The sequence below is a fragment of the Helicoverpa armigera genome, chromosome 6 (genome assembly GCF_030705265.1).
Source record: "Helicoverpa armigera isolate CAAS_96S chromosome 6, ASM3070526v1, whole genome shotgun sequence".
Lineage (NCBI taxonomy): Eukaryota > Metazoa > Arthropoda > Insecta > Lepidoptera > Noctuidae > Helicoverpa > Helicoverpa armigera.
In genome coordinates this window covers 11,091,243-11,114,797 of record NC_087125.1, presented here as the reverse complement: position 1 = coordinate 11,114,797, position 23,555 = coordinate 11,091,243, and the positions used below count along the sequence as shown (strand labels likewise).

Sequence of the window (23,555 nt, the reverse complement as noted above, 5' to 3'; positions counted from 1 at the left end):
AGGCATTTTTATAATCCAACGCTACACGGTGCATAGTATAGGCTTACGAACCCACTACCGTATCCTATATCTACTGCGCGTACAATATGTAACGCCTAGAAGTTTGATAATAGCAATTCGCACTCGAAGTCCCAAGTAAGCGTCTTGAGCGAAAATCTTTGTGAAAAGCCCTTCTTCAGAGTACCTAGGTACTTATCCAGGTGGATAAAAGTTCATAAAAATCATGCAACACTTTTAAACCAGATGTAAGTGTTGTTACTTTTTCATACAATTTTTATTAAGACGAAGTCCATCTGTTTTCATGACAGAAAATCTTCATTCACATTAATTACGTAATTTGATTATTTCCTTTGATTATCCTACCGCAATGTTTAATGCACGCAAAGCATTGGATTAACCGCCCGCCAAAGGATAATAGTGATAAATTGAGATTGTCCCTCAATTGCTACAAATTGCTTTATTTTCGTCCCGCCATCGCCCACCTATAATTGGGGTATCTGTCTCTGTATAAATTGAGTTAATTATATAGATGGCTGATCTTGTCATTTATTTTAAATGTCGGTTTACTAAGTTTCCTTTGCTATGATAATTCATGCGGTGTGATGGTAACTGCATCTAGGATTAATAAATTTGCAGTGATTGGTTTCCACCGACTGCAGGAACATCTTTAAATAAAATCTAGTTCGGTTACCTACCTTTATATTATCAATTGTACTTTTTTATTGTTGCCTAAGTGAGTAGGTAAAGAAAAAAAAAGTGTACAACCATAAACCGCTATTTATTGATTCCTAGGATGGCGGGCGATTTTATAAAATATAATGGCCATAGGTTATTAATTAATATTTCTTTTTAATTAATAAATACTTCATCCTATTGTACCCGAACATGCCGCCGTTGTTCGACTTCCTAAATGCCCATCCACCTGCTTCCAAAGTTGTCTTAATAAGGCCATGCTTGCCCGCCATGTCTGCTACCTGCTGAGCAAAAGGACTGGCGACATGATGAGAATAAAAATAGGCTTAACAGCTGCCTCGTATGTTCTGCTAATATTATGCTATTAAATTAGTGTGCTATTAAAGGGCGACATCAATTTCTTAGCTACCGGTAGGTACACGTATCGAAACAGGGCCGCGCCGCCCCTGTGTGCGAAGTGTGCGGCGCACACAGGCGCCAAGACAATAGGGGCGCCGCGCCGCCACTGCCACCTAAATTATTTTTGTTACCTATATGATTGTTTTTTGTAGTGGAGTATCGACAAGTAGGTACAATACGCGCAACTTAGGCCCGGTTCCCACTACGCCGGACCGGCAGATCTGCCGCGCCGGTAAATCTGCCGGAAGGGCTAGTGGCTGTACAATTTATATGAAGCTATTCACATTATCCCGGGTCCGGCATTTTTGCCGAGCCCGGCATTTTTACCGAGCGTTTTGTCACTACGAATTGCCGGCAGAACGACCGGGCCCGGAGTAATGTGAACGAGTTTGTGCCGGTATCTGTCCCCGCTCGCCCGCTCGTGCTCCCTCGCCCGCCCGTGTTCCACTCACGTCATTCGGCTCGCATTTTCTGGTAAAAGTAGACGTTTAGCATGGATATTCAAGCAGAAACTTTAATTACGCTTGTCCAAGAGACCTGTTCTGTGGGATAAGACCGAAGACGTCTATAAAGACAAAACTTAAAGTTAGCAGCATGGCGTGAAGTATGTTTAATACTGAAACCAAACTTCGATGAACTGGATGAAAAGAAAGAAAACAGTACGGTGAGTTTTAATGTTTTATTGATAAAATGTAAATGCATTGATAAATTTTATTTTATAGCTGCTGCCTGCCACGGAACGGAACCAATATCCGAAACAAAATAATTAGTAAATGATGTCCGTATAGCGTTGGCATTAGGGCCACCTCGACTTGACACATTCCGATTCATGGGTGTCGTTTCTTGTTCTTGTCTATGTTCTATATTTTGGTAACTTTCAAAATTTATACCATCTTTTCTCTTACAAAATTATGTAAGACTGTACAAGCTTTAATTACTTGAATTGCTGTGTCTACGTTCAGATCTATAGCTCGATGGATTATTCGCCACTTATTTGCCAGAATACCAAAGCGCACTCAACATACCTTCTTGCTCGACTTAGTCTATAGTTAAAAATCTTTTATCAGTATTCAAATGTGTACCTCCATATGGACGTAGGAGATTAGGTGTTAAAGCAAAGCCTTCATCGCCAATAAGTATAAACGGTAATTCTTCGTGCAAGTTTTCATGAAGCGGTCTAGGCTTTGGTACATTTAAAGTACCATCATTGATCTTTTGCCAAAATGTACTATCCTTTAATATAGTAGAATCGCATTCCTTGCCATATGAGCCCACACTAATAAAAATAAATCGGTACTCTGAATCGACAACTGCCATTAATACAAAGAATAATACTCCTTGTAATTAAAGAACATAGAACCACTCTTGGCTGGTTTCAAAATTCTGATATGTTTGCCATCTACTGCTCCAAGACAGTGAGGAAAGTTGGCTTTTCTTTCGAATCCTGAAACGATGTCCTCCCATTCTCTCAGTATCAGGCAGCTTAAGGAAATCTGTCTTTAGGTTTTCCCAAATGACGTGGGTCATTTCTTTTATTAGTTTACTTATTGTCGAAACGCCTACTCTGTATGAGTAATGTATTTCTTTGAATGAACATCCTGAAGCTAAATATCTGAAAAAAAAAGTATTTTTTGTTAATACATTATTACTTTATACGTCACCAAGAAACAAATTGTATTGTTTTATGATATTTTTTTATTGATTTCAGGAAAACAGGTTTCAACTAAATGGAATAATATACGAGATTCGTGGCTTAAGACAGTAAAGAAACAAAAAGATGAGTCTAAATCTGGATCTTCGGCCAAAAAGACACGAAATTATTTATATCACGAGCAATTAATGTTTTTGAAAAAGTCTCGAACCTCGACCACCACATGAGTCAGTTTCAAAAAAGCAAGAACCGAGACTGAAGTAGGCATGGAATCAGATTTTCGTTCACCTTTAATTAAAGATAAAAAAAAATTGATAATAAAGAGGTAAATGACAGGATGGTAAAGTTTTGGACTCCAGAATAAACCCAGAAAAGGAAAACCATCATCTGTCTTTCTTCAAAGGCATTATACCAATCTTGAACACTTTAACTATCGAAGAGACTTTAGAATTTCAAGCTAGCGTCATGACAATGTTGCAAAAAATTAAAAGTAGGAATAATGAGAGACCAAATTACGGACATTGGCGTGATTCATATAATCAGATGACCGGACCAGATCAGTATTCTGGATACTACACACATAATAGCGTCAATCAACAGGCAACACCTACGCAAGATCAACACCACCCTGGATACTCTACGCAATATAATAGTAGCAATCAACAGGCAACAACATCTATACCATCAACTTCATCTCAGTCATCGAATCCGATTCCAGCTTCGCCATCAGCATCTAGTAATCATTCCATACATTCCCAAGACTCAGATTACTTAGATTTTGAAGGGTTTTAAGTTTGAGTACAAATAAATACATAAATAAGTTATTTGCATTTTTAATTCATAATGATTATCAAATACATACACCCTCCACACACACATTATATATATTCACATTCATCAAACAAACATACATAGCAAACATTCATTCATTAATTCAGTCTTAAGTAGGTACCTACGTCAAAACTATTATTACGCAATCTAGTGCATAAAATAATCTTACCTTAGACATATGGCTAATCTTTGTTCTGGGCAAATACATTCTCTGAAACTTGTATCTCGTACTCTTATGTCTAGTCGTCCCAGTAAATCGTCAAAAGTGGTTGCTGTCATTCGAAAATAATTGAAGAACTTTGATTCGTCTCTTCTAAGTTCACCCATTAATGTTTCAAATGTTCCAAGTGAAAATCTTTCCCGTAAAATAGGGTGTACCCAATGTTTTCTTTTATTTTGCCTTCTATTAAGATACCACCACAACACAACAATTTCGTCGTCCATTGTGCGCGCAGGTCCAAATTCAACTGAGGTAAGTACTTGACTGTCTGAATTTCTTCCGGGATCCGATGTAATGTGAACACTCTGTCCGGTGTCCGGTTTCCGGCAGGTCTGCCGGTCCGGCGTAGTGGGAACAGGGCCATAGGCCTTGTAAACTACAAAACATCTATAACGCTTATTGAACAAGTCTTTCAATATTTAATGTTTATTATTATTCACGTTTATGGTTTCATTTTACGTTTAGGGTTTTAGTTTACATTCCTTACGAGCTCAACGTTAAAACGGCGGCAGTTCTTTGAACCAGAATAATTCTATATAAATAATACTACGATCCGTTGCGTGCGATACGTCCGTTGCGTACGATACCGACAAGTGGAAGCTTAGCTTTAACAAACAATTTTAAAAAATTCGCGCTCGCTACGCTCGCGGCTGTTCACTTGTCAGTGCCTGCCGTTCATTCTAAAACCCAAAGTCCCAAAACTCAAAAATTTTCGCGCTTGCTACGCTCGCGGCTGTTCGCTTGTCAGTATAGGTCTTTCTAACATGATTAGAGTACTTTTATGTCCCAAAAGTCAAAAATTTTCGCGCTCGCTACGCTCGCGGCTGTTCGCTTGTCGGTACCGTTCCTTCTAACATGATTAGAGTACTTTTATGTCCCAAAACTCAAAAATTTTCGCGCTCGCTGCGCTCGCGACTGCACCTTGCACCGTTCTTTAATATACAAGTTCAGGTGCTTTAGTGACCCAAAGCTCAAAAATTTTTGCGCTCGCTACGCGCTGCTTTATTTTCCACTTCTTTTATTTCTTCAATCCTTTTTTAGCCGAACCTAGAAGGTAGCGCCGCTTGTAAGTCCTTTTATTAACAAGAAAATAACTCCTAGCTCACAACAGACTTCACGTAGAACAAAGGGCCTCGCATAGACCTGCCGCACGTAGCCTCGCAATGGCTAGGGCCACCGCTGACTGGAGAACATTTATTTCAGTCAAATTTAACAATTAAAAATATTCATTCAAAAATTAAATTCGTTTTATGATGATTCGTTAAAAAAGAGGCGCTTCATAAGTTTCGCACACAGGCGCTGCCGGGGGTCGGCGCGGCCCTGTATCGAAATAGGTAAGTAAGACAAATAAATACTCAACAACGATATTTACCTTCTTAGAGGACTATGCCACAAATCTATGAGTGGTTTTGTCTGTTTAGGTATTACTTTCACAGGAAACGGATGATCCAATAGGGATGAAATGTGGATGACGACAGAATGAAAACTGATGAAGAGCGAAAGATATTTATATAGGAGTTCCGAAGTAGTTAGGTAGAAAACTGTGAAACCTAAATTCACTCCAGACGAGTGCCTGAGCTGAAATAAAAATGTCACAAAACGACTCATAACTTTCACGAACACCATTTAAACATAGATATTGAAAAATAAATAAATTGGTGCCTCGCGTGCAACAGTTTCTTTCCAATTCTTGGACAATATTTCCATTTAATAAAGCCATCAGACTATAGAGATGTCGTAACTAAAATAGCATAATTTGGGTGAAGTTTTGACCGCAAGGATCAAGCCTGAATCGGCATTAATCCCGACCACAAGATATGTCTATACTAATTTTAGATAATTTCCTTGAGAATATTTCGAAATAATGAGGACGGTTTGATTGGCATGATGATTTTGTGCACCCGTATTTGTGGTAACTTAGACATAATGACGGTAAAGTAGGGTAGCGATTTGTTGAACTATATCACGATTTATTTTGGTCGCAGGTGGATAAACGTAAAGAACAATGGGACCTTAGCAGTTCTTAAACAATAAGACTACCTCTGGCTATGTTTACGTGCATATTTAAGTCATCTGCCATTAAATTACGTTCTCATTAAAACGAAAAGAGAAAAAGTTAGCTTTTTCATCGCAGTATCTGTTGTTGGTACCTACGTAGGTCCACAATTAGGTAGGTTCTGCGACTAAAAGCTCTTAGACTCTGACTTTTTCATGTTCTGAAAACTTAAAATGATTACCTACTATGAGAATTAGAAAGGTTCTAAAATAATTAACTCGGGCAAAAAGCTAGTGGTTAAAGGGCACACAATTTAGTTAACTATCTACAAGACACGATATTTGTTTATTAGAAATTTGTTATTTATGTATGAAAGTTACACAAATTGCGCGCGCTTTAGAATATCTTACCAGTGAACTTTGTACGATGATTACACTTGTCGTGATCAAACAATAAAGAAAGCCAATTGCCTTGAATTTATGCGATAATTTTCCGCCATTAAAATGTAGGCGCTGCAATTAAATTTCACCTTTCCCTTTTACATTTTATTTACATCATGAGCAGATATTTTAGTGTTGTTTTAATTTTAAATTGTTCATTACAACCTTTATAGTTAATTGCTTAATATAAGATAATAGAGGTAGTTGAAATTGTCTATGGCAAAAAATACTTAATTTTAGTAATTGTAGACAAAACAGTTAACAGTTTACATGGTTTACGTAAACGCTATAAAAATAGTATGTTTTATTAATTACCTGTAGGTACCTAAGTAGTACAAGATTTCATTTTAACATGATGGAAAAAGTATACTTAATTTTAAGCTTGAATTATCATCCAGCCAGATAGTCCGGAATGTCGATAGGATCCTCGGCTAAACTCGGAGATAGCGTTTTTGGTTGCTCTATAAAGGAGGTTTACTTAAAAAAGCCTTTCAAGTACTTATTGTGCATTTAGTAATATAATCTACAATCTTCAAAATATTTTATAGAATCATTGGGCTGATTCTATAAAATATTTTGCACTTGTCAAACCTAAAAAAAATAGTTTGCAAATAAGATAAAAGCGAAAGATTATACATGCACGCACGAATAGGACACACATGATTAGGATATCTACTTGTTATACGAGCCTAAACCCAGTAAAATATAATAAGTGCTACAAAGTAAACAGATCACAATTATTAATAGCTATCACAAAAGACGTAAAATCTTGCAATGAGCACGTCTTAGCCACAAACAAATGAATTGAGCATCAATTTTATATTGTAAAGCAATAATTGTGCAAGGAAACAGCCGCTAATTGTGTTGCCTGTAAAGGATAAATATTACCCGAGTGTCATTTGTGGGAGTTTATTAACAAACGCTAGCAACATTGTTCTTTTCACCCGGGTGATTTAAGCGAGATCTTTGACAATGTTTATTGTTGGTAATTAATAGGTAATGTGTTTGTGGTGCCTGTAACTAATTGCTTTACCACTTTAGTTACGTCTTGTGTTTACATTGTATGAAGTAGGTATAGGTAATTTAACGACAAGTATAGGACGGTCAAAACAATTCATGTTTAATGAAGGCTTTACCTCAGCGTAAACGTTTCTTGTCTAAACATAACATACCTATCAGTAAATAAGTTTCTAAGTACCTACTACCTAGTTAACTGTTAGACAGTTGGTGTTATCTTCATGGATTAAACAGCATCACATACAAAGGTTTAAATCAATAAAACAATACTCATTTACTAACATTATTGGGGTGCTTTCAAATCTAAACTATATGAACCTAATAACACAATGCCAAAATAAACTTACAACGGTACACCTATAAATATACCTAGATCCTCAATTTAGGCCCATATATAACAAAAACTTTCTAAAAATTAAAACAACTAATCTCCCCTAATTATTCTAGCAACATTCTCGGTACCCAGAATGTTGCCATGTTAGGAAATCTCCAGTTGTAAGTGGGAGGAGTTGTGCCGTGGTTTATAATCGCCTCGAGCGATGTGTAGGGCCTAACTGCCTTGTTAGAGTGGTCCCTGACACTAGTACTTGCTAAATCATTAACTCATTAGCTGTTCTTGTTATACAGTGTTCTCGGTTAGTAAGTAGATTATAATTTGATTTACTAAGTAAGGAGGTACAGTATGTGCTCCTCGAGTATGATATTGAGATTTATTTTTGAATCAAATTAACGGATTTATATGACGATGTTTATTTCGGGCCTTCATGGATTCATAGACAGAATTCATACGATAGCCAGAAATTGAGAAATCTCCGAAGAAACTCAAAATGGAAGATAAGTAGGTAGGGTAGACTGGGTACAGTTGTGCCAATTTTCGTTTGAAGACCAATAATTTTGTTATTTTACTAATTAGCTCGCAGAAAAGGAACTTGTATCGCAATTTGGACATTTGTGTACGTAAAAACACTAATATATTGTTCCTTAATACAATGTATTACTCATAACATCAATTTAAAAAAAAATGGGAAAGTGTCACAACCGGCCACATGCCAAGGGCGGTTGTGACATGTATAAACATATATCAAAATGGTCTATAATATCTTTTATTGTAGAAATGTTTAACATAATAAGCTTACAAACATAGTTTTAAAAATCAACAAAACAACATTTACTCTGTTAAAACTTGTAGCTGTAGAAAGGCTTGTAGCTTGAGCTACACGTACGAAATCCCTTGTTTCACTTCTTCATCAGCATCTTTTTATTTTTTGATATAACACTGCGCTCTTTCGGTCTTCCACAAACGTATTCTGGACATCTAAAAGCAAAAAATAATAATATGAAATTTATTATATGTATAGATATTCGTCACAACCGTACCCAAAAAAAATGTCACAACCGTACTCAACGCATCATTTTGAAAACAAAAAATTGCCATGATTTTGCCATATACTTTACGTAAAAAGAAATCACTCGTAATTAAATATTAATGTTCAACTTTTAAAGAAAAAAATAACAAGATAATCTATCTGTATAAAAATAACAGTAATTAGGAAAAGAAATCGAACAAAAATACTTACTTTTGATTGTTGAAAAGCAATGTGGGCTCCTGCTTACGTCAACGTCCTGCGCCGGCTAACGCAATATTGGGGAACGTGCTTAGGCTTGTGAGCCACGTCTTTCTCCCTTATACCCCTCCCCCGTATTACGTATAGTTTCGTTACAATTGCGACTGTCACTATCGTACCCTGGCACAACCGTACCCAGTTTACCCTACCTTACTCTGATTTAAAACAAAACATCGCTTCCTATAAATACAGTTCGTTGTAGAACCTAATCGTTTAAATGTTAAGCAGTTACCAAACAAAACGCAATTTAGGTCTTATTAAGAAAACGTATTAACATAGATTTGATTCCCGGGGCACTAAACAGTTTAAAATTATGAGCTCTCGAAACTTAGCCCAAGGAAAGCGCTGTCTTCTCTAAACACATAAAATGAAACATTACACTAATTATTTGTTTAAATGATAATATTCTGTAATTATCTTTTTAATTTCTCTAAAATAGATATATCGTGATCATCCCAAGTTAATTTATTGTAATAAATGTAAGTAATTATGAGATAATTAAAATCTTTATTCGGGCAGCCATTGCTCGAAACTTTTCGTGTCATTATATCACGATGTTGAAAAGATAAAAAAAGTATTAAGTTCTAAGAAAATTGCTACTTATTAAATCTATTCTGGGAAGCGTTAAAAATTACGAGCAAAATTCTTGTAAACTTCATGTCCGATTAGTCGCAATTATTTTCTTAATATCGGTAGAGTACTGTTGAAAACTACCTAAATAATCAATCGATTATCTTTGGGTGCGGAAAATTCGATTAATAACCGTTGATCGAATCAATTTAGCCTTTATGCGGGGTCCATACCTATTTTTTATAAGTGCGCTGTTCCGAGGCCCAGTGTTGTAATTTCATTATGCAAATGCAGCATAAAGTGTTGCCATACATAATCGCTCAAAACTATTAGCCTGAGAAAAATGCGCGGGGATAATGGAAAACATGGTTTTACGCAAAGTGGGGGAGTTTTTAAGGTATTGTTTTATTGATTTTAACATAAAGAGCAGAGTATTAATTAAATTTTTGATGTCTAGGTCTCTTATGGTTACTGAAGTTGATATCAGGGTCTTGTTAGTAGTTGTCAGCGTGATTGACTTTTCCGTAGCAAACTATTGGTTGACACTTCTTGTGACCCACTGAATAGCACTTGGATGGATCACAATGTGCTCGGAATTTAGGTAGGTATAAGTACATCGAGTGCCAAAGATTTGCGAAAACTGTAACACCATTAAAGTTCCCATGCATATAATTAAAACGGTTTTTGTTAAAGCACCCGGTGGTTGACTTTGACGCACTTCGTGTCTTCGGAAGCGTTGAAGTTTTTTCACCTTTTTTTATTCGCCAAGTAATGATAGGTAACATTGATGAACGGATTTTTTATTTAATTATATATCGGTGTATTATTTGAGCGTATGTAATTTGGTTTAACAAGTAGCCATTTTTTTAATGCAGATAATACTCTCAAACGGTGCTGGATTATAGTCCTATGTCCTTTATTTTAAAACAGATATAGAAGTAGCTGTATACTTAGTTCTTGTAGTAACAAATCTTTGAGAATAATTGCGTTCATTATTATACTTAAGAGCTTAAAGTTGCTTACATACAAAGCTAGTCCTTATAAAAAAAAAGCTTATCCCAAATTAAATTTGATGAGACTTATAAAACATCACCTATTTAGCATAAAACCGTTCTAGACCAAAACTTCGTTACGAAAACACAAAAGAGGAGGTCCATACGTCATTTTATATCCAGAAATCACTAATAGCGGAACGTGGTCCCACGCAAATTGTCCACGCGAAACGATAACACTTTGATAACATATAAGTATTGGTTTTGGGCGAATTTAATCAAAAACTTCTCCATAACAGTTATTACGGGGGTCGGGTTAATTTCAAAATATACGATAAAGGATGCAAAAATAATATTTAAGGGAATTAGTGGCTGCCGATGTGTGGTGGCGCGCAATTTGGTAGATTGCGCGGACGCCGACAACGTGCCTGTTTTCTGTGATTTTTTTAATTAAATTACGAGACCAGATGCTGTAAAGTTGATGGGGAAGATTACTCGGACACTCTTGACCTCACTGGGAGATGGGCAAATTAATTTTATTGTTGAATATTGTTTGGTTTACAATCCTAAATTGAGATGTCTGTAGTGTGGTGTGTTCGTCCTAATTGGTTTATTATGCGATATTTTAATCGGTTGATTACTCATTACTGGCAATTTAAATTATTTATGATTTATTCTGCCTGTGTTTTTAAAATGTGTGTGAACTAAAATGAGAGCTGCTGAGTTTAAAAACACTTAAATAAACTACAAACAAATAAATATTGGCGCATTATTAACCTTAATATCATAAACCAAACAAAACATAACAAATTGAAATCCGTAGAAAGTGCAAACACGTTATAAATCTACTTACTATGACTTGGTCGGCGCGAGCGCAGATAAACACAGACTCAGGCGCATATTTCACGCTAAGTGCACGTAATGTAATAATTCTAGACTTATCTGCTCACTTTGTACTTGCCTGATAATATCTGCCTCAAAATTAGACAGGCTGTAAACTTTTCTGATTGTTTTTTTATATTTTTGAGAAATGGATTCGAATGCAGTTTTTGAACGGTAGCTGATTTTTACAAATGCTGTTAAATTGTATTACTTTTTTTTTATGAAAACCAAGTAAGTGATAAATAAATTGGAATTAAGGTTTTTTATTTATGTAAACAAAAAATTGTAAGCCGATTAGAATTTCCACCGATCACTAGCGAAAGAATATCATGTAAAGACCTATTAAATCATTAATTTACCGACTAGATATAAGTAATAAGCTAACAAAAAACAATTTCTTTGCGACTATTTCACCAATTACGAGCACTTACTACCAACCTCAGAGCTTAAGTAAAGCGGTAATAAAGTACCACTACGCTTATAAATAAAGTACCAGCACGCTTATAAAGACCCACGGCTTATGAACCATAATGGTACACAATGCTATAAGGTTTTATGGTCTCCGTAAAGCTGGGTACTCACTTAGCAGTGTAGCACGTAACGTATCAGATACGGTATCAAGTGAGTACGTAGGCACGAGCCCGCTGCGAGCCGCTCGCGTGTGGAGTGCTGTAAGCTCGCAGTAACACAAAGGCGGCTCGCAGTGTGCTCGTGAGGACCGTGGACGAGCCGTATCCACTTGCAGGTTGATACCGTATCTGATACGTTACGTGCTACACTTCTAAGTGAGTACCCAGCTTAAGGTTTTATGGTCTCCGTAATACTCAACATTGGCTCACAACCTCGTAACTATGTTGGTTAAGAAAAATCACCGAAGATGGGCCCAAGGTAATGAAATTATATTAGCCTTCTGATTCCAGTGGCTTTAAATAGGACCTCATTTCTTTGGCCTGTACCTATTAGGTTTATATGTAACCTTTTTGCTGTTTCATACTTATTGCTATTGCTAATGGAAAAGTTGTACAAACCTTTATAGTTAATTATTATAGGTAAGTTTAACCTATTCTTACCCAAAAAAAATATAGAAAATAACTTTTAATCTATTTTTCAATTTGCCAAGACTGATTTATTATGGTTTTAGTTCCACATAAATTCTTCAGTTTTATATTTAACTATCGATTTTGAATGCTAAAATTTCAAGGTGCAATAGCTAATTTTATGAGCGTTCTTAACATCAGCATAATTTAACTTTAATAGTATATAATACAATCACAGAAAAAGATACATATATTGTGGAAAAGGCAAATTAATAGGTAGCCATCATCTTTTTTTGAAGCCTCTGGATATATCTGAACAGCTGATATAAAATTTGTCGTCCATGTTTGTTTTCAAAAATCGAACTACATATCAATATGTCAAAAAATTTAAATCGATAAACCATAGAGCCTTTAACTCACTAAATTCCTTAAACAACGAATTCAAAATGAGCGATTTATATCGATTGATATCGGTAATTGTTATTCGGTGCGGGTGAGTGCAGTTTTGCGATTCTCCTCACTAATTTCTCACAGTTCTATCGATGTAATGGCGGTATCATTTTTGTTTTAACCGTGTAATCAGTGGTGTGGGTAATTCGGTGTTGGCACGTCGTAATTCATCACGATTTTGTGCTGTGTACCGTTTCCATTCTTTGGGGTCCGACGGCGTGAATCTTTGGTAGACTTTTTTTTTCTTTTTGAGTCCGCGATTAATTTTTAAGTGGGTTCGTTTGTGATGCTTGTGTGGTGAAAACAGACATTGCAATTGTAAAGAGAAATCTTTGGAAGGTGATTAAAAAATCTCTAAAAGCTCAGAGACGAAAGAATGACGGGACTGAATGTCGCTGGGTTACCAAAAAATGTGTTTAAATAGAGAATGAATCTATAAAATGTTATTTTAGCTAAATACCCACAACATTGAAAGCACTTCCGACAGATTCCCTGGTTGGTCCAACAGAATGGTTTTTTTAAGAATTTTCAGTATATTGATCAATATCTAGTATGTAAATAGCATTTTGCATAATATCAAGCGCTTATTTATCCAGGGAAGGTAGAATATTTACCATATATAATATAATATTACGAAAAAAATACGTTATTAAGGAGTGTTCTTAATATGTTTTTTTCCTTTAACTGTTGCAAGCTTGATCACTTTATTATTGCCTCTAATGACTTAATGATCACTCACGATTTTTGTTTTTGGTATACATACATCATCAATAACACTTTTAGGGGTGTAACGTGCTTGCGATTAAAACGCACGTCGACACGATTTATTTGTCGCAGAGAAAAATATAGCAACCGTCATAAATTAGCACTGAATTGCCTTTAAACTGGAAAAATCCGTAAAAACTATGTTAGAGTACTCAGTATATTACATTGCATTATAAAATTCATACAACGCAACTCCTTTATCTGTCTATATTTTATCTACGTTCTCTGGTTGACTTTTAAACGTATCAGAATTCCTCAGCAAAACTACACCTGTATCAGCAGATCAATTGAATATTTTAACACCTTTGTAATATCCATAAATCTAAGTAAAGCGTTGACAGACATTTTTGTCGCACAATCTTCGACCTAAAGTTCAATTTGCATCTCATTCTCATGACGAGCCCACGGAGTAAGGAAAGAGTGAGCGGAGATACCATAATGCTGGTAGGTCAGGCGCCTGACTTCTACTAGGTCAAATACGTACGGCGCGCATGATCAAAACGATCAGTTACAAGTGAACTAACGAGGCTTTCAGGTTCTTTGAGACATTTATCAACGATTTAAAAAAAATGATCGGCTCCGAAGAAGGTGTATTTATAGGGGCGAAGACAATAAGGTTCATCGTGCCCCGTACGTCCGCATTTTGGCGCGCTACTTTCTCAGGTGTTTTTCTGTTTTGGCATCTCTATCCATTTTGTTCTCCGTCGGCTGGCTACAAACTTGCGATTGTCAGTCGTCAATCGCATAAAATAGTCGGCTATCACTTGTGTACCGTGTAATCAAGGAGTTGGGTAATTGCTGAGTTCGCACGTCGTATGTCAAGTGACCGCAAATGCCTGAAGGCGATAGTCACTCGATTAAACCGCTGATTGCAACTGTGTTACGTGTCGGTAGCGTGTGACAGTTGCTATTGCTATCATTTTACTTACAGTTGCCAGGAACCTTAAATCTATCACTTAGTCGTTGTTAAATAAGCGGCAAAGGTTATCAATACAAGTACACAATACTTTAGTCCTAAAACGTCTTATCTTGGCTTATATTCCACTTCTACTTTCAGTATAGAATAGTAATATTAGGTATTATATTATATTAGGTATTTCTGTATTTTAAATTATTATTTTGAAATATTCTTCATGTGTTTTCTAGGCAGCTTTCTAGGGAAGCTTACTCAACCGTTGACGACTTTATCGCTGAAAATAAAGAAACGCAGAAAAAGTATCCAACTGTACTGTCTCAACATGCTAACTTTTAGCGTTAATGCTCTTCCGTGTTTATTTTTTTGACTAATTTTATACCAAAAAACGGTTTCCAAAAGTCGTGACTAGTATTCCGCCATCAAGTCACGATCAATCAACCAAAAACAAACTCCACTGACATTTAAATCCTCATAAACAGATTAACAGTTATTCATTTGAATTTGGAACTCACGAAGGCAATTGCTGGCCATAGTGGCCATGAAGATACGTAATTGGCGACCAACCTATACTAGTATGGCCTCAAATGGGCCGGGCCCAGATAATGTCCCAGTGTCGCCGGGTCGTAACAGTTTGCCATGCAAATTGGTTTATATAAATGGCCCATAATTTGATTTTGTTTTTATTTATCCGCACACCATCAGGTAATAATTCAAATTATGAAAGACAAGTCCTACGGCCGTTATTAATTGGCTGTCAGCTGAGTGATTTGATAGTTAATTATACGTTTATGTGAAGTACTTACGAGTTATAGAGATATAACTGGTTTGGGTATCTTTCGCGACTCCTTGATGTGAAGCAATAAGCATTCATTTAAAAGGAATAACGACACCTTTTATTAATGTCGTTTTGTGTCAAGATGTTCAAGACAGGAGATTTGGGGAATAGAATACATAGTTGAAATGCCTACTGTGAATTATTTAAGTAGCATAGGTTTCGCCGCGAAAAGTAATAAACTTTCATGTAAGCAACAAGTATAACGAAACAATACGAAGAAGTTTATTTTTAGAACATTCAACTGACGAACCACTCTAACCTTTCGCAAAATCCAGAAACATCGGATTTCCACATACTCCAGAGTAAAACTAGTTAATAAATCAGAGAATTACCATCAGACTGGACGTCGCTGGCCTCTAGTCGCTCCACCGGGGCCCGGCGGGGCCCGGGGCCCGCAATTACTCGTCGCAAACTGCCGCACCACCATTATACAATTTAGGCTAATTAACTACCGGATTTTGTTGTGCTACCCACAACGTAATTGCCTCCATAACATGCTGCTACCACTATTATTAGGCCCAAGTTCATTTTGTTGCTAATACAAGGGAGAACTTGTAATTGCTTCTGAATTTGTTTAGTTGCCGATCTCGTGTTTTGGTGGGAATCTTAAGTGTTTAATTTACATGCTGTGTAATCGTTGCGAAATTTTGATTAACGGCGTCTTTGATTTTTTTTGTCGAAGAGAAATTTTGGCCATGCGCTACGGTTGACGGCTCTTTTTTATTGATAGAGATAATTACGGTAAACATTTGAATATTTTTTGAATTTATCAACATATTTGTGTTTTATGACCTTTGAATTGAAACCAATAGATTTCTCTAGAGATATTCATGATTAATATTTTAAATTTTGAGTGAATTTTAATTACTTAAATACTTAGCAACTTTGTAAAGAATGCCTCAAAATTAAAAGCCTCCTTTCAAAATGTGACGGCACGCGACAGTTTTTAAAGAACCTCACTCCATGTTGTTTCCGTGGTAACATTAAGTAAACCGTCATTACTCGGTGCCCTCATTCGGTGCAGAATTATTTAAATGTCAGCTAAATTGCTTTAACAGTCCGAGAGCAGTAATAAGGTCCATACAGCCTATAATTTGCTCTCGCATTCAATCACTCAGGCACAGGAGGCGCGTCAAGCCATAGACTATGAATTTACGAACTGTGAAACCTCTGTCGATCATTACTTCAAAATGGCGGGCAAAAAAGTGCAGTTTGGCATGGAGAATTAAAATCAAACTCATTAATTAGAACTGCGATATGTTTAAATTTAAAAATATTTCAGCTGATTGATAATCATCAGTTAAAATAATTATAGGAACCTTGAATCTGTAGGTATAAAATCGCAACTGTATATCAAACAGTAATTGATGGCCAGCTAATTGAATTATGCACGCCACATGCACACGAAAAACAAAACGCCGTTCTTAATTTGGATCGTGGAACATCACTATCGTTACTATAATATCGATTCTTTGGCCACACTTGAATCGACTTTCATCTCGTTCAACCTGTCCAGTGGTGTTGTGATAACTTTTAATAGAGCCTGCAATCATAAGCCTATTAATAAAGCTTGTGGCAGAGGCGTCTTCTCGCTTTAATCAACGTTTTCAATGAGATTATTAAATGCCGCCAGTTTCCAATATGGCCGCGGTTTATGCCCACTGATGAGTTTTATGATGTGACCGTGTTGGGTGTGGTGACGTGTTTATGATCATATTGACGTTGTTATTCTTTGTTTTACATTTTTCCTGGCGGGAAATTGGTCCATCGAATGAGGGTTTTTGAAATTTTTTCTACCACCGGGTGGCGCCACGTATGCGTCTGGTCCAAACAGCTGTCAAATAGTATGGAATTGTAGGTGCCGAACTTATTGTTTATTGAAATTCTGTTATATTGGAAGTGTTATTGATTTTATTATGGACTACGGTCAGAATAAGGTTTCCGAACTAAAAATTGAGCTAAGAGAGAGGGTGCAAAAGTCACGGGTACTAAGGAAAAGCTTGTTGAAAAATTTGTTAACACAATATGATTTAGTTTTTTTTATTTACTCAACCGCAATAGTAAAACAATAATCCAGTGCTTTAATTATAAAATAAAAAAAAACACTAAAATCGTTCACTATTCATAGTAAAGATAAGCACTTTGACAGTTATCTGGACCTGACGACTCGGTGCTGCCACCTCGTGGATTGCCATTTTAGAAAACCCTCATTGTAATGGTTGTTCAACTGACTAAAGTTCTCCATCATTATTCATTTTCTTTTCTTTTCCTTATTTAACTTGAAATAAATTGTATATCGCAGTGAAAAGTTTAGGTATTCAAAAAAATCACTAGGGAACCTACCCACCATCAATAAGTTAATAACCGCAACGTTTAAGCTCAACAAAGCATTATCATTGAAACCATATCAAAGGCCACATAGAGTTAGCTTATAGCAAAAAAACAGAGCCTTTCATCTATTTAAATATGGAACTGCCAAATAATACGACCATATTGAAAGCACGAGCGTCATTCGGGAGCGTTCGTGTGTCGTCGGCGCTGTGTCATGCGCGCGCAATCTGCCCCCGCTGCGATGCGCCCGCGCCGACACCGATGTCTCACTTGATACTGTCATAGAATAACTTTTGTGGGCAATTTATGGGTTTTTAATACTCATTTTAATATTAAAGACAGTATTTTTCTTGCAGGTCTGAAGAAAATGGAAGTAACAAGCCGCAGCGACATCAAAATGCTAAAATTTCATCTCTTCTACAAATTAAGTAACTAGTAACTAGATACATAATTTTAACTCCACCTAAATTATAGGTCCTTAGTGAAAAAACAAGATACAAATACGACTGTAGTTGATGATACACTTAGTTAATTGTAATTTGGTGTTGTTATTGTAGTAAATAAAGAAAATAAGTAGAGTCGTAGCATATGCTCACTCTAATTATTTGTAGGTAACACCTAATAACATATGATGTATTCAATTTACATTCATTATTTGCCAACTTCTTTATTGATTATTTACGCAGTACATATTTTTTGGAGCGACCAGGACACGCCTATAAATCGGGAAGGTCCCACATCTATGTATGTATGTATCTTTGGGAACAAATATTCTACCCATCTGCCTCTATAATCTATGAACCATCGGCAACATACCCTTTGCTATTATGGTTCCTAATTGAAATAGGTATACTTATAAAAAGTAGCTGAAAGCAGTCCGAATGCGATACAGCTTTATTAAAAGCCGCTCCGGTTGTGATTGGTCACCACAAGACGCCATTGTGAGTGTAAATCAAATAAAAAAAGTTAGAAGTCATGATCTAATTTAAAGTTTAATGTTTGATATCTTGATGTTCGTAGGTCTTTATGTAATAGCTGTATGTAATAATATAAAGGTACTGATGATAGCAGAAGTTATTCTGGACTTAAGACTGATACTGGTTGTACTAACTACATAATATAGGTACTCTACTCTCTACTTATTTGGATCGCCAATAGAAGCTACAATTTCATTTACATGAACACATGTGTGCTTTGTAGGTAAAAGGACTTATTTTTAGTGTATAATAACAGAAAGTAGAGTTTATTACGTTGCAAAAACTTTGTTTATAAGTTTATAATTATTTTAAAGTTCAAATAACTTTCTTTGGAACAATTGGTATAAGGGAAGGGCAATGATGATGAGTGTTAGATACAATTATAGAAATCTAAATGATCCTTGATTATGTGTAGAGTAAAACCACAAATAAATAGCACGAGATATCTTTTATTTTCCCATAGGAAATTGTAATTACTTAAGTGATCGGTTTTCAACCGCAAAAGATCACGGAAATACAACCATTGAGTTTCTCTCGTCAATTGACTTAACGTCAATCGATTAGAAACTTTAACTATTTATTTAGCCATTTAGTTCGTCCTGTAAAAATAGATTCTTTTAAAACGCATAATTCGAAAATTTGAGTTCCAGAAAATTAACATAAATTACAATCTTTTAATTGTACAGGTCAAGGACTAATTAAATACCATCCAAAAGTACGTTAAAAACAATAAGTCACTGTCAAAACATATTCGTTGTTGAACCATGATCTGTATCGCTGAAAGGCCTATTAAACAGAGACACGCCATTCGTTTACTAATTGCAGAAAACAACAGTCAAACCACAAGACAATGCGATAACCCTTCCCTTTTTAACCGACCAGCTTCATAAGACCCCCCACCCGTCTTTGAAACTATCACTAAGATAGACACAGAGGGGAAAGTTCATACATTAGCAAAGGTCAGCGTAGATTGGTGATGTTAATAGCTAAGAACCAAGCTGGGAGGTCTGCCGGTCACCCAGCTAATTGAATGTGTCAATCATTTTAACAACGCAAATGAATAGGGCATAGAACTTAACGCAACCGTTTTATTTTGACCCTCATGAAGTGCTACTTTGCATACTCGAGGGAGGTTTTCGAGAGTGGTCGGGGATTGCCCGCGGCGAGCTATCGCTCATAGTTGCATTATGCCTGTTTTTATCTGACAGCACTAATTGTGTAATTTTCCAGTAAACTCATTAGTTGGCGTGTGCCAATGGGTACAGTTCGGGTTTTATATCCGAGGTTTATGTAGGGATTTGTTTGAGTTTGTTATTTGTTCTTGCAGATTTACTGGCTGAAAAAAAAAGCTTCTTCGTACCATAGAATTTGCCAAGGACAATGCTCTTATACCCAAGATAGGTTATTTGTGGGTGTGCGTACATAATTTAGTTTAAATACTTATTATGTTTCATTAGGGTAATAGGATGACCAGTGATGTGTTCGAATTAAAAATAAATATGAAGCAACTGAATACTCTATGGCAGCCGTTCCCAAATGGGGTTCCGCGGAACCCTAAGGTTCCGTGACCGGCCCTCAGGGGTTCCGTGGAAAATTCAAGATTTCTATATGGCAAATTGTTTCACTTTTGACCATATTAAATTATTATTTATTTTCAATTAAATTGTTTTAAATATTGCATTCCAAAATTCCATTTAGGCACCATGGAGGTGGGTACCACTCGGGAGTGTAAGTCTCGTACTTTCGCGACAAGTGGCGGGGGAAGGCCACGACAGCAGACAATTTAATTCCGTTTTTTACAAATTGTAGATTAACTTAATACCTCCAGGTCTTCGGCAAAAGTAGGTAGCGAGTCGGCCAAAAAACACCGCATTTTTTGGGCTTATTTCGTCGCCAGGATTATACGTTTTCATACATTTGTCAGGAAGTGAAATGACAGCATACGAGTATTTCCAGTGGCTATTTTTACCATGAATCAAAGTGTGACATTATTTCCAATTTTTGCACCTCCGCGAATCCAAAAATTTCGCGCTCGCTTCGCTTGAGACTCCATATTACGTGTGATGCTTTCATGTTCGTTAAATTGCTCAAGTATCCAACACCGAAAAAATTTCGCGCTCTTCTGTCGAGGTTTCCTTTGATGTTGTTTTTTATTTCTCTGGTTAAGAAAAAGCAATAGCGCTTTCTTCGCTGCTGCTTATTCATTTGCATTTGCTTTTTTGTGTGGATATTGTACTTTTTGAGACCTTATTAATTTACAGTGGTTTTGTTTATTTTGTGTAGGTACTTAAAGTAGAAAAAAATCGCGCTCGCTTCGCTCGCGATACCGGCTACCACTGAATGTCTTTCAATGCTAGCGGGTGCTTGGAACTCCTTCTTTTAGTTAAAAAAAATCGCGCTCGCTCGCCTCGCACCTGTACAAACCCATTATATTTCTTTTTGCGTTTACTTTGTCAGTCTTGATACTGAAAACTGTTCACATAATACACAAAGTCAAGGGCGGCTAAATTGTTTTCTGGCCTACGCCTGAGTATAATGAATATGTCTCTAACCATATAACCATTTGGTGCGCTACCACGCGCGCGAGCCGCACATAAGTGTATTTACGTCTTTAGTTTACTTCTTACTTAAGCTAGGGTTCCGCCTAAAAATGGTGATACGAAAAGGGTTCCGAAGCCAAAAGAATTCGGGAACCGCTGCTCTATGGTACAACTTTCACAACAGCACTCCCATTTAGTAGTAGGTACCCAAAACACAAAAGCTTATTACATATTCAAATAAACAATCAATTGATTGCTGCTCCCTATCATCTTATTATTAAATCAAACGCCAGCCTTTATTTACATTTAAAGACGAAGGAGCATAGAGAAAAAAAGATAATTTGTTACGATAAATCATAGAGAAGTCATATTTCATCGAGGTTGGATTCGAGTGTCTGACATGTCTCATTACAATGTAAAATTAAATAGATATGCCGCCATGTTGGATTATGTGATTGTGGTATATCAATATACCCTTGGGTTATGTGGTTTATATTAAAGCTTGGCATAAGATGAAACTATGAGATCATATGAGACTACAAATAATCAACTAGAAAACCTATGATTGGTAAATGTTTTACTATTTTAATTCAACTCGAAATAACAAAGACAAACCGTTTCAGTTCTTTTTATTAGAAGATAAATATTAGGATCCAATAATAGAGGTATACACATTGATAGTATGTACTAAACTGCATACACTTTTTGTCGTGTTAGGCAAAACATTTAAGCGCCACCAAAATGTTAAAGATTATGCATAGGCCGCGTTCAGAACAAAACCAATGAAGATTTGCCTACTGCTCGTACCAAGAGCGTGCAGACAGTATACTTAACTTATCAGTTTATTAACACGCTTATATTAGCTTCACTTGTAACTAACCATGTATTAATTTGACCCTCTGCCCGGTCATTGATTAGGATGAAATTTTGCACACGCTCTGAGTTTTGATGACAATACCTACATGACTAGCTTGTTTTTGAGTTTTTAAACTATTTTTTATGTAACAGTTCCAAGATCATTCTCACTTTGTTTTTTCTAAAAGACTTCGATAGATATGAAGTTGGAATAAGCATTTGTTCGAGTGGTTTAAACGGACCTTAAGCCTCAAGACATTCAATTTCGGTAATATTGCAAACATGATTAATTGTTATAAGTTGATTAAATGTCATACTCGTATAACAGTAACCATTATTTTAATAACTTTTTTTATCAAATGTGTGGAAATTGGTTTTTTGAAGCTGTCTTTTAGCTAAAGTCCAATACATTTCGCAAGTCCTAAAATACAGGAGTTTCATGAACTCCTTGTAATGTTGCTAATCACTTTGTCCTTACAGACCCTACAAATAATGTGGTTTATAATAATATGTACGCAATAAGTGTCATATTTCATGTAGAATGATATCGGAGCCCATTTTAACTTTTTCTAACGGTATTGACTAACATTAAACATAATACCAGATCATCATTATAATTTTATTAACGACTTATTAATATTTATGAAATAATCTATTAATTTTTAATAACATCATCAAGTCAAAAAAATGGCCGAAAAAGTATTCGAGTGAGTTTTTATCGATAAAAAATATCATTATTTGCACCTGCGAATCATAATCGATTTCGTCTGGGCACATCTCTTTGGATGTGTAGCGACTGTGGACGTCAAGCTGCGCGCGCGCACCCCTACCGTTACACACGAATATTAGTTCTTTATTAAAACCGTATCGATAGTGTATCGATTTACGTTTTATTATCGAGTAATGGAAATATGAATGGTTGTCTATTGATGTAAAAATGACAATAAAATCGTTATTGTTCTGCATACCACTGGGCTGACATGTTTAGTGGACTTATTATTATTTTTGTATCAACAAAAACACAGTCTTCCATTACAGTATTAAAATGGCAGATGTACATAATGTTTAGTCAATTATCAAATACATATTATGGGAGTTTTATAGATTTGTAATTTTTCCTGCTGTGGAGTCGGCAAGATAGCGATACCACCCTGAAAAATCCAGCTTATTTTCTTCTATCATTTCCTTACGGACTCGCTACCACGCTACAGGAACTCTTTCGAAATATATTCACACCTTCTTGAGTTCCCATAAATGTTCGTAACTCTTGCCTTCTTGGATATCTAATAAATAATTTATACTTAGGCAAGTAAGATATGATTGTATATTACTGGAACGCTTATATGTATTTATAAATAAGTCAGCCAATATTAGTAATACTGGGAGCGTATCAACTACAAAAGTGGCTTCCTATGATCAGCAAATCCGGCGTCCATTCTCTCACATTTAGCCAGTTGTATGCCAAAGATATTTCAATCGTCAATGAGGGTTTTCTAAAATGGCAATCCACGAGGTGGCAGCACCGAGTCGTCA

General features: G+C 36.1%; 1 long non-coding RNA gene across 1 annotated transcript; it reads right to left on the bottom strand.

The window, feature by feature from the left end:
• Positions 1-8,334: 8,334 nt before the first annotated feature.
• Positions 8,335-9,018, bottom strand: LOC135117016 (uncharacterized). The gene is made up of 2 exons (XR_010276584.1): positions 8,825-9,018; positions 8,335-8,562 (listed from the first exon to the last, which is right to left on the bottom strand). It is a non-coding gene; the product is annotated as an uncharacterized LOC135117016 (long non-coding RNA).
• Positions 9,019-23,555: the final 14,537 nt, after the last annotated feature.